This window comes from Octodon degus, unplaced genomic scaffold, assembly GCF_000260255.1.
Source record: "Octodon degus isolate 3935 unplaced genomic scaffold, OctDeg1.0 scaffold00210, whole genome shotgun sequence".
NCBI lineage: Eukaryota > Metazoa > Chordata > Mammalia > Rodentia > Octodontidae > Octodon > Octodon degus.
Window position 1 is genome coordinate 1,581,012 of NW_004524786.1, and position 11,740 is coordinate 1,592,751.

An 11,740-nucleotide genomic window follows, 5' to 3' on the forward strand; every position below is an offset into this window, starting at 1 on the left:
GACTTGGTCCTTCGCAGGGAAGTCAGCCACTTTAAAGTTTTAAGCTATCAACTAGCAGTCACTCAAGACTCCCCCGTCTCAAGAGCGTCTTCGCTGAGGCCAGGGCACATGCTCTAGGAGGTGGGCCAGTATGTCACGTCCTCCGTCACGAGAAGCCCAGAAAGATCAAGGAGACTCCGCAAGGCGTGGGCGGCAGCAGCACCCCGCGCACCAGGAGGGACAAAAAGGAAGCTGCCAGAAGTGTGCCCTTGGCCAGACTCGGGCTGCATGGCCCCGGGCATGGGGCCCAGTGCCCTTCGGGCCACTGACACAAGTGCCACGGCGTGGTTCGGGAAGGAGCCTCTGTGTGCAGAAAATGCAGTCACCTGTTCCATTCACAAGCTTGCCAGTCCTAGTCTCTTATTGGTTGATCTATCTCATTTCTAGCAGATTAAAAATGCTTTTGGATAATATTTGTCCACTCCGAGCAGAGGAGATAGCTTGGTGGCTTAAGCGCCTGTCTGGCAAATGCAAGGACCTGAGTTCATTCCCCAGTATACACACACACACATACACACACACACACACACACACACACACACACAATATTGCCCACTATGACATAGTTTATTATAAGGCTTGAAATATTTTGTGTAGTCATGCATTTAGTGAGTTTTACTTTGGTCTTGAGTTCTTCAGTGATCTGACGTGGCAAAACAAATCTTTTCGAGTGCCTGCATGGTCATTATGAATACAGAAATAGAAAATAAATTAGTGGCCTTAAAGTTTTTTTAACTATCTTAAAGTGCAGAGTCAGCATGATTTTTTTTTAAATTTTAAAGAGAATTTAAGAAAACAAAGGATAACAATTTCAAAACAAGATGATAGGAAATGAACAACGGTTGTTGTATTATATACGTTATCTTCAAAGTAGTTGTTCAGATGACATTAGAAATCAAACATCTGGACCGGGGAGATGGCTCAGTGGAATAAGCGCTTCCGTGGCAAGTGCAAGGGCCTGAGTTCAATCCCCGGTTCCGCCAACAACAACAAAAAAAAAATCAAACATCTTCTGGGAACACCGAGGCAGGAGGATCACAAGTTAGAGGCCAGAGTGAGACCTGTACCAGAAGGGAAGTAGGAGGGGCCCTCGGCGCAGGCTTCCGGGCATCCTCTGGCCCTTGAGCGCCGACGAGACACTCGTGGAAGGCTTCGGGCCAGGAGCACGGGCACCGCTAGGCGAGCTGGCAGCCGAGGAGCCCAGAGGCCAGAGCAGACGGCTCCAGGACCAACTTGGCCTTGGATTCGCCTCTGCTCTGGTGCACAGCTCTGCTCTGACCCCCAGCCGGGCGTTTGGGGGGCCCGGGCCTGGCTCCAGGGGCTCCTTCACCTCTTTGCGATTTTCCCCGCTCCTCTGTCCAGGCATGCCCAGCTAAATCAATACTCAGGCACAGGGCTTTAGATTGACTTTATAAGTTGCCACTTGGGTAGTTTAAATCTTCAAAGTCATGGCCAAAATCTTATATTGTGACACACAAAAAGATCTTAATATGACCTGTCTGATTCCTTAAACATTTCCATATCTTAATTCTTACCCTTGACAGTAAGACTGTGTCCAGCCACCTACTGTGGCCCAGGGCTTCCCATCTGCAGGTCGGACAGGGAACACTGGCACCGAGGGTGCTCTTGGGTCCGGCTGAGCCCACTGAGCAGCCCCCACTCTGTGTCTCATGGGGAGCCCCCTGCATTTGTGTCCGGGCTGCTGCTCAGGTCACCTCAGTCCTAGCGGTGTGAAGCAGCATGGCTTCTGGGGCGGGGTGCAGAGCCAGGGGCTCTGTCTCCCCACTTCAGCATCCACACGGCCTGTACTCTCTGACCCTGGGGCCCTCCTCTTCTCTACAATGGCAGGGCACCTGACTGCTCCTCTCTGACCTCAGCTTTTGTCCCCACATCACCTTTTCTGACCCTGATCCCTCACCCAGCCCAGGGTCCACAGGCGACTGAGTGGTCCTGCCTCTCGGGAGCCCTTACCCAATCACGCGTTCAACCCCCTCTGCCACAGGAGCTAACACCAGGTCGCCTGTTGGAAGGTTTTGGAGATGAAGACACTGACATCCCTGAGGGCTTTCTCTCTTTCACCCCACCACAAACATGAAGAGCCAGATACTGGCCAGATGTTGGCACCGCTGGTGTCTTAGTTACTTTTTATTCGTTGCTGGGACAAATATCTGACACACAAAATGATGGAAGGAAAGGTTTATTAAGCTCACAGTTACTGGAGGGTTCAGTCCATATTCTGCTGACTCCAAGGCAAAGGACAGCAGTTCATGCAGCAGAAAACAATGAAGAGCAGAGGAGGAGCAGCAGCTGCAGCGGCGTCCATCAAGCCTCTCTCTTCCCTCTGCGCTGACTGCGGAGATCAGTGCTCTACAGTGAAGACCGGAGCTCCTCCAAAGTGGCGCTGCTGGGGAGATCAAGCTCCTCTGAAGACTGAGACTTCTCCACCGAAGAAAGGTGGGGCAGCAGGAAACCAGGCAGGGCGGCTTCCTGCCTTTCTCAGTTCCTGGGCCCTGCCCACCTGAAGGGCGAGGCCCCCATGCTGCCGATTCAGCCAAGTTGACACAATGTATTAACTAACACAGCTGGCCACATCTGGACATTGGTGGGTTTAATGCCAGTGATCCTTAATCTCACATAAGGGGTGTTCCCACAGCTGTGGTCCTTGGCCAAATCCCACCTATTGCCTCAGTCCTCTGTAGCAGTGTGACTACGTGGCTGAATTTTGCACAGGACTCCTATTTACTATCTTCCTGCACATGTCCAGAACTGCTGGGACTTGGCAGGCATGTTGCCTTCTTAATACACTTCCCAAGATGTAGGATTCTTCTGGTGGCAAGGGACAGCCCGCTGGAGGCTGGGTGACACTGCTGTAGCTGTTTGTCTGACCCTTCTCAAGGCGTAGAGAGCCTTCCATGTGTCAGGCTTTAGGACAAGTGTGCCCTGTCATCCGCCTGGAACCTTCAGTACTTCCTGCTCAGCTTCGTAACCCTCCCCCAGCACCAGCAGCTGTAAGCACTCCAAGCATCAGCACAGCCAGGCCAGAGTCATCAGGGTCATGTAGGGCTCTGATCTGCCCTGGCGACAGGCCCCTAACGTGCCCTCACCTGCCCATGGAGGCCCACGCGCGGGGAGGCTCCAGGCAGTATCTGGTCCAATCTGCCCATCCTTCCCTCTCTTGGCTTCTTTGCAGGGTGCACATGCAGTCAATGCCCAGGCCTTCAGTCAAGAGGCGCTGACTTGTGTGGGCTCTGCTTGCGGTCGGGTCAGAGCCTTGTGTGCCCAGCCTTGCTTCCTCCTCAGAGATGAGGAGTGGGTGGACGTGGGCCGGCATGGCGACCCAGTCAAAGCACTCAGGAGACCACAAGCGTGTAGCAAGCACTCCATGGCCCTGACCCATGCAGGCAGCTGCACACCAAGGGCACAGTCTCTGCTCAGTTGGAGTGAGGCAGCTGTGTCATCGGGGAGTGGCTGCCCCCAGCTTTCACCTCCTGACCTGGAGCCGAGAGCTTTGGCCCCGCAGGCACGTGTTCTTCTCGGGTTCTGTTGGTGCCCACAAAACTGCTGCTCTTTCTGTTTGCTTTCCCAAAGCATGGGCGCCAGCTTGGGAATCAGAAGACCCCAGGGCTCAGAGGGCTCTGAGGGCAGACGGGGTGACAGAAATAACATCTGCATCACCAGAGTGACAGCAACTCGCTTTATTGGCAGTGTCTCAGTCTGTGTGAGCTGCTAAAACAGCATGCTGTGCGCCGGCCGGCTCACTCACTGTGACCTGTGATCCTCGCAGTGAGGGAGGCTGGGAGCCTGAGGGCAGGCCTCCTGCAGGTCCTGTACCCTGTGAGGGCCCCTGTCCCCGTGGACAGTGTCCACACCCTAACTTGCCCCGTGCAGCACTAGTCCCCTGCATCCGGGCTCTGCCCGTGGCTTTATTGCCTGCCACGGATTCCCCCTTCTAACACCATATCCTCGGGTGAAGGAGCTCTACGTGAGGTGAGATTGAGAAACAGGGCGAGTGTTTGAAGTTTTAAAAGTTCATTACACTGAAAGACAAATGGCCATAAGTCCCTCTCAGGCCTCCTCCCCCCACTGGACACTCATCGCTGTCCTTGCCACTTTCCGAAGCACTTCTGGAATCCTCTTTCAGGAGTGTCATGGCCACTTCGATGTCCTGCATTGATTTCAGACATTTACCTTCTTGGTCATTTTGACTTTGAGAAAGAGCCAGAAGTCTCATGGTGGCAGAGCTGGTGAAGACGGCACCTAGGGCACCGCATGGCGGCGCTAGGCGCTGCCTTTCTGTCGGGTGGCCCTGGGCAGCAGCATTCACTGTACTTTGATTACACCCCATAAGGACATGAAAGAGGTCATCCAGAACTGCTTCAGGGTGGCAAGAATGGTGGGAAAAGTGTGTTTGAAGCTGGGGGGAGGGCCTGGGGGATTGATGGCTGTGTGTCTTTACAGCAATACATCTAACATTTTTAGCTTTCACTGTACTCATTGGCTGTCCTTTGTAGGTGAGTTTAGCCAAAGGCACAAACATTCAGAGCCCGCAGGCCACGTACTGTGTGTGGTGGCTAGTTTCATGTGTCCTCTGAACCAGGACACAGCACCACCTCTGGCCACACCCCAGTCCAGCTGCTGTTGTGAGGTTACTGCTTTAGATGTGGATTTACTTTTACATCAGCCATCTTGGAGGGGAGCCCGTCACACGCCATGATGTTGGTGCCCTGTTCTACCTTGAAGGCCTTAAGACAGAAAGGCTCAGATTCGCCCAGGGAAGGGGTTCTGCTTCCAGACAGCTCTGAGACTCGGGATGAGACACCCGCTCCCGCTGTGGCTCCCACCTGCCCTCCTGTCTGCCACACTGCCTTTGGCAGGGCTACCAGCCCCTCTTGCCTCCGTCAGTCTTAAGCCAGCCCCCAGGCTAGCTGCCTGGCTAGGTCATGTGACTCAGTCAGATTTAGACGTGGTATGGACTCACTAGCAGCCACGCCAGCACCGCCCTCTGGACACTGTCTTCAAAGGAGAAGACAGATGGGATCCGGCCCGAGCCAGGGCAAGTGGAGAACAGAAGGGAGTCCAGAGCAGACCCTCCCTGTGACCACCCCGCTGCCCCCCGGGGCCCTGACGGGGAAGAGCTGCCGAGTGCTGAGAATCAAGACGCGCCCTCTTGCAGCTCCTGTGCTGTCGCTCTCCGTGGTTCAGCTTATGTTAGAGCTCCGAATCCTAGCCTGGCTTTTTTCCAGTTCTCAGAAAGGGCAGGCAGAAGGTGCTGGCTCATTGACACTGGGCTCTAGGAGCAAAATAAAATCCCTTTGTGCAAAGAAAGAGCCAGGCCTTTGACCAGCAGCAGTGTGGCTTTTACCATGCCGTCCTCCCGAGGTGAGGTTTGCTCTCTCCCCCAGCACTAGTCCACTTAGGAGTTAAGTGTTAAAAGCAATTGCTCGACCCTTTTCCCCAGCCTGGAGGTTGGCAAAACCACCCTTCTTGTGCAATTTACAAAGGATTTTCCTCGTAGTTGTCCTTGATGCCTGAGTGGGACTAATGGCTTTAACTGGCAGCTTACATGTTTTGAAGCAATTTCCAAGTCAGGAAGGCACTGTGGCTTCCCCAACTCAGAACTGGGGTGGGATGCAACTCACGGGAAAGGCCACAGGCCACGCTTCTGGGCCAGTCCCAGTCCATGTGCAGATGGGCTGGTTCCTGGTGGTGCTGATTTCCATTTCTGCCCCCTTGTATGTGCTGAGTCATTTATGGCTCCATTTTTCTAAAGAATAAAAGGTTTCCTTGGTAATGAAAAAGCTTTGTAATTATCCTGGGCACCCAAGAGATGGAGTTGGCTTTGTAGTCACCATGACCAGAAGAAACAGCCTTTGGCAAGTTGGAGGTGATAAAGAGGGTTGTGGGCAACACTGAGGTCTCCGAAGTCTCAGTCTCCCTTTTGTGAATTGGGGTTGACTTTTTTTAAAATGTATTTTAGTATAGGGTCTGCAGGGTCTCCCTATACAGATTGGACTCGTAGTGATCCTCTTGCTTTCAGCTTCCCAAACACTGGGATTACAGGTGTGCTAGCTTCCCAAGCACTGGGATTACAGGCGTGCCACCATACCCAGTCTCAGTTGCTGCCTCAGCACACCCTGGGAGGAGGGCAGGCACAGCATGCTGGAGATCGAACCCCAGTCCCTGCGCCCTCCTAAGCAAGCACTTTAGTCCACTGAGCTATCTGGCCAGCTCTGGAGTTGATACAGGGGAATGAAACTCCCAACCTGAAAGATACCTGGGATGAGTCTGTGTCCTCTAAAGCTAAACGATGAATTTTAGAAATAACTGAGGGTAAAAGCAGAGTATTTTTATTGGGGAAAAGAAAGCTCCTGCCTGCGAGAGTTACCAAGGAAACTGCCTTTTCTAGGGATTGTGTAGAGCAAATCCATAAGGTGAGGCAGTTCTAAGGTAGGCAACATGGGAACTTGCAAGACAGACATGAGATGGGACAAAACCATGGTCAACCAATAGCATTAACTGCTGCGGTAAAATTAATTAAATTAGAATTAAATGGAGAAGTAAGTCACAAAACATGCAGACATAAATACAGAACAGGGGCTGGGTTAGTGGCTCTTCCTGGCTCCCTTAAGGTGATAGAGACCTATTTAGGGTATCAGGCCTGATGCCCATCCCTGGGGGGGTGTGGCTGCATTTGTTTAATCTTTAGTCTTGAGGTCTGGCCCGCAGCAGAGGTGTCTCTCTCTCCCACAGTAGCAAAGTATCTTGTCTTCCACGCGGGCTCCTGGGGGCCTAGCTCTGCCACTACAGCTAGTGGCAATGCACCCACCTCCCAAGGCAACTCAGGGATGAAATGAAACAGCATACAAAGCGGCTGGCCAGCAGTGGCCGGCACCTGAGGCACAGAGTGTTTATTCCTGCCTCCTCCACCACCCACCCCCGCCATGTCAGAAGTGTCGGGAAATCCAGAGGTCACAAAGAAAAGAAATCACCAATTCAATCACATAAAAATAAGGAAACACAGATCCATAGACTAAGTATTAACAGACACGAGATCTAAAGGCTTAATTATGTAAAACCATGAAACAGAAAAAAAATGCTTTCACACATTTGCCCCTGAAGGCATTATTTCCACCAACACAGAGGAGCACACTGTTAAAAAGCACTCATCTCACGGAGAAAAATGAAGAATTATCAAAATAAGAAAGAAAGAATGAGCCGGGGAGATAGCTCAGTAAATTAAGCACTTGACTGGCAAGCACAGGTCCTGAGTTCAATCCCCTATACTGCAAAAAAAGAAAGAAAAGAAAGAAAGAAAGAAAGAAAGAAAGAAAGAAAGAAAGAAAGAAGATGAAAGGAAAAGGAAGAAATAAAAATGGCCAACAGAAGACTCAGACAGACAGCTTTTAGAAAATTTAAAGTAAGTGCCAGGTGAAAATGCCCAGTTTATTTCCAAAATGACTGAAATATAAATTAAAAATCAATGATTTTTTTTTTTTCATTTAGCGAATGAGGAAAAACCTGGCAACACTTACAAAAGCCTTCCCCTCTCCTCTCTGCAGCGCCTTTAAGTCATGTTGGCAGGCGTGTAAACTGGCGAAACTTCCGCAGGGCAGCTGGCAACTCTGAAGGCTCACAGCTCAGGTGCACTTCCAGAGCGCTGCCTGGAGGCGCCAGGACTGCCGGCCCCACCGCGGCGCCCTTCTCTGGCACCAGCACACCAAGTGGCCCTCAAGAGCGTGTTAGCAAACAAACTAGCTAAAAAATAGCAGTCAGTTTCATGGATGACAGGCGTCTACACAATGCCTATCTGTTTCCTAGTGCTGTGTAACAAGCCGGCCCAAGCCTCAGCAGTTCGAAACAATGCACGGAACGCGAGATGATTGTGTGCTAATAGGAAGTAAGGTGGCCAGCGGTCGAATCTGAGCACAGTGCTCTGGAACGTGCTCCGGCCTTGCCTGGAGAGCACATGCTAGGCCTTCCGGCGTACCTGTGTGCACAGCGCTGTTTCCATAAGTGACTCAGGCTGGCTTTCAGGCCACAACTTGTGGCTTTAGGATTGATCACAGTGCTTTCTAAATGCGCCCCTCACTCTCCCTGCAGCCCCGCAAGGCCCGGCGTCCCTGCGCTCTGCCCGGCCCGGACTCGCCGCCTCCGGCCCGGGGCTCAGCTGCAGGGGGCTGCCCGGCCTCGCCAGGCCCCTGCCCCATTCGGGCCCCTCCTCCCGCTGGGGACCCCACAGCACACGTCCTGGTGGTGCTCGCTCCTCCGGGAGCCCCGCCTCAGCCACCTCCTGGCCCTAGGCCTTGCTTATCCCCTTGGCGTCCAGCAGCACTCCGGAAGGCAGGCGGCACTCTCATCTTCCGCGGTTTCTTCGTGTTTAGGAGTTCGCGGCCGCCTTCCCTCGCCGGAGCGCGGCTCCTCCAGGGCGGAGGCCCTGCCAGGGATGCTCCTCTGCGCTGGACAAGGGCCCGGCCCTGCGCGGGTTCTCCATAAATGTTCGCTGGGTGAATAAACGAAACCTCCCCGCGCCTCTTCAGGGCGTAGGCGCGCTGGGACTCCGGCTGTCCCGGCTCTTGGGCTGCTTCTGCCGCAGAGAACACTGATGCGCGAAAGAAGGTCGCGGCAGGGCGGACGGCGGCGCGGCACCACCGTGGCCCAGACACTGGGCACCCGTGCCAGGGCAGCCCGATCCGCTGGCCGCTGGCCCGCCGGGATCCAAGCCCGTCCCGGGAAGCCGCTTTTCCTGCCTTTGAACGGCTCGCCTCAAGGCTTGTGTGCGGGCTCCTCCCTGCATTTGTTGTTTACTTCCTTCAGCATTTTGCTGTATAAATATTGAGGTTGAAACGTAAACCGCCGGCCTGTGTCCTGGTAAGCCCTTCGCCTGCAGGTGTCCGCGACTGGTGTCCGCGACTGGTCCTGAGCAAGCGCTTTCAAATGTTCTCAGCGCTGTGCCGGTTCAGCTCGGGCGAGCAGGCTGAGGCCGGTGTCTGCTTTTCAAGCATGAAATGTTGGCCATCTCGCCCTTTCTTTCTTTCTTTCTTTCTTTCTTTCTTTCTTTCTTTCTTTCTTTCTTTCTTTCCTCTCTTCTTTTCTTAGACAGGGCCTCACTACATAGCCCAGGCGGCCTGAAGCTCACTACCACTCTCCTGCCTCAGACTCCACAGTGCTGAGGTCACAGGCGTGCCTCACCCCACCATATTTCTTAAACCTGGGTTGTTGAAGCCACACAGCACCACGTATGGAGTTGGGGTCCGAGCCCCTGCCTTCTGGTCCCATCCTGGTGTCTGACTGCGCAGTGCTGGGCACAGGGAAGTCCCTGGGAGTTCAAGGGAGGAGCTGCTACCCTGGGATGAGACCACACAAAAGGGGCTCCCGTGGCTCAGCTGTGGGGCAACAGGAGGGATTCCTGCGGGGCAACCCTGCAGGGGCCTTCGAGGAGCACAAGGAGCAGAACTTCAGGGCCTTAGGACTACCCCGAGGCCTCAGGTCTGGCTGTGTCCAGGACCTTGGTATCTGCCATTCTTTCAGTCTCAGTAGGATGTGCAGAGCGCCGGGGAATCTGCATAACCGAGGCACCTTGGCCTGGCCCTACTCCCCACAATCTGCTGAGGCTGTACTGGGGAGCCCAGTTTCTGTCTCGGCTCTAATGGCCCCTGTAAAGGCGTACAGGGTAGTGGGTACATGGCCAGAAACACCGCCGTCTTGTTGGTTCTATGAATTAGTGATTAATTTATTAAAACCACAAAAGAACTATCAAGGGTTGACGCTCCCCATTTATATCTGTGTCTAAGTTTCAAAACTAGCAGCCATCGTCGCTAAAGGCATTGAATGTTTGATTTATCTGCAAACTTAGCTCCAGCGCCAGCGAACCCCAAGCTTCCTTCATAAGCACTAGATGTGCAATTTCATTTTTAGTGGCTGATGTATGTTATTGACAAGTCTTCCTACCTCGCTGCTTACTTTTGATAAATCTATTATATTAAGCTAATAACTACAGTGATCCTTAAAGTATCTTAAATGTTTTAACTTACAGAAAATTAGGTGTCAAATTAAAATCCTAAATCAAGATCAGTTAGGTCTTGATTACATGCATATTTTAGTGTGTTTTACAGGCTCACCTGTTTGGTCTAATAGACCAAATTCTTGCCAATATAAGCATATAAAATATGCATATGTTGCTATCGATTGTCATCTTTGGCACTTATAATTAATCATTAGTTTCCTCTGGGTTAAAATGTACTCAGTCCTTAAAGAGATGGCAGCTTCAGCCCCTCAGGCCTGGGGGCTTGCCGTCATGTCTCCTGAGTTTGGTGGTGGGGCGGCAGCATCTGTGAGGTACCCACTGCCCAGCCCTCCAGAGCTGAGTGCTGTGGCGCAGTCCTGTAATCCCAGCAGCGCAGGAGGCTGAGGCAGGAGGATCAAAACCTGCCATCAGCCTGGAGTCCACGGCACAGGAAGAGCCTTTCTCAAAAAATTAATAAGTAAAAATAGGACCAGGCAGGCAGCTCAGTGGGAAGGCTCTGGGCTCAAGCTCAAGTATTGAGAAGAGAGGGAGGGAGAAGGGGAGAGTGGGGACAGATGGGAGGGGACCCTATAAAAGATGATGGGGCCTCAAGCGTTCACACTCCTCACTTGGCAGCCACACTGGTGGCTACCAGGGTTCTCCCACTCTGGGATTCACCCATCTGCTCCCATAAGACCCAGGGACTTGATTAGAATCTCACTTTTATAAGCAAAGGGTCACACAACACTTACAGATTTCTGATGAAACCGTGGGTCTCTAGGAGGAGGTGGGACTTTGAACTCTAATGTCCAAGGTCAAGGGGTTGGAGTGCTGTTCTAGGGGGTCGGAGGTGGTCGTGAAACCAGAGACTGAACGAGGGGAAGAGTGGGACTGCCGATGGCTGGGAAGACAGCGCTCGGGAAGCAGAGGCAGCACCACAAGGCCCCGGCAGGACCGCGCTCCACGCATTGAAAGAACAGCAGGGTCTTGAGTGACACACGTGAAGGAAGATGACTACGGACCACATCAGAGTGGCCAGGTAGCTCCCATGCTGCCTCGGGATCCAGGGCAAAGATTCTGGCCTCTGCTCCGAATGAGCGAGGAAAGCGCTTGCCTTGACCTCAGCTTTTAAAAGCTAAATTAAAAAATGAATATTTGTAAAGATAATTTTTACAAGCCTAACATCTTCCGGTCCTGCCCATGTATTGGCTGTCACTCAGGTCCCCACACTGTCTCCCTTTCTCTGGGAGCTACTGGATGTTTCTGATTTACTGAGCTGAGCTCTGGTCTTCCATGGAGCTGGCACCAATTCACACTCTCACTGGGGAAACTGAGGAGTGCCTCTGTCCTCACGCTGTGCACAACATGGTGCGTTATTAAAATTCTTTTACTTCCTACCAGAAAAAGAATTTTTTTAAGCTTTCTGTGGCTTCCAGTTGGATAATAGAATATAGTAGAGCTGGAGTGGAGGTAAAAATCCAGATGTGAGGTCCAAAAAGCATGGCTGCCTGTGATCCCAAAGCATGGCAGCCTGTGATAGCAAAGCATGGCAGCCTGTGATCCCGAAGCATGGCAGCCTGTGATCGCGAAGCATGGCAGCCTGTGATCCCGAAGCATGGCAGCCTGTGATCCCGAAGCATGGCAGCCTGTGATCCCGAAGAATGGCAGCCTGTGATCGCGAAGCATGCAGCCTGTGAT